This window comes from Poromitra crassiceps (genome assembly GCF_964638095.1).
Source record: "Poromitra crassiceps genome assembly, chromosome: 15".
Taxonomy (NCBI): Eukaryota; Metazoa; Chordata; class Actinopteri; order Beryciformes; family Melamphaidae; genus Poromitra; species Poromitra crassiceps.
Window position 1 is genome coordinate 20,022,005 of NC_139634.1, and position 348 is coordinate 20,022,352.

The 348-nt window shown below is 42.5% G+C and overlaps 1 protein-coding gene across 1 annotated transcript in view; it reads right to left on the minus strand.

Moving 5' to 3' along the window:
* sting1 (stimulator of interferon response cGAMP interactor 1) overlaps positions 1 to 348 on the minus strand; it is a 9,597-nt gene extending 9,249 nt beyond the window's left edge. The window contains exon 1 of the mRNA XM_083652143.1: positions 261 to 348. The gene's annotated coding sequence lies outside the window, so the exon portion shown is untranslated. The remainder of the gene's footprint in view (positions 1 to 260) is intronic.

The window sequence follows — 348 nt, forward strand, 5'->3', positions numbered from 1 at the left end:
GTAGCCTACCCAACATTGAGTACCCAACCTGGTTTTAGGAACTATTCTTTCTAAAGGGTGACAGGAAATGGTCCTAATAGACTGAGTAGTGCACTTTTGTAAAACAAGTTAAACAACCCCCCAAAAATCCCACCTGGGCATAATTTTATACCTCTCAGACTAACGATGCACAAATTAGCGTAATGCGAAAATTAAAAACGTACACAAAGAGTACCAACATGTTACAAGGGTTTTACTGGAAAAAATGAGTAGGGACTCACCTTGATCTGTTCACTGTGGTCCAGCTAAAGAGAGATCTCTTTTGTCTCGCCTGGTCCTTCCTCTCCTCTCTGCCTCCCTCGCTTCAAC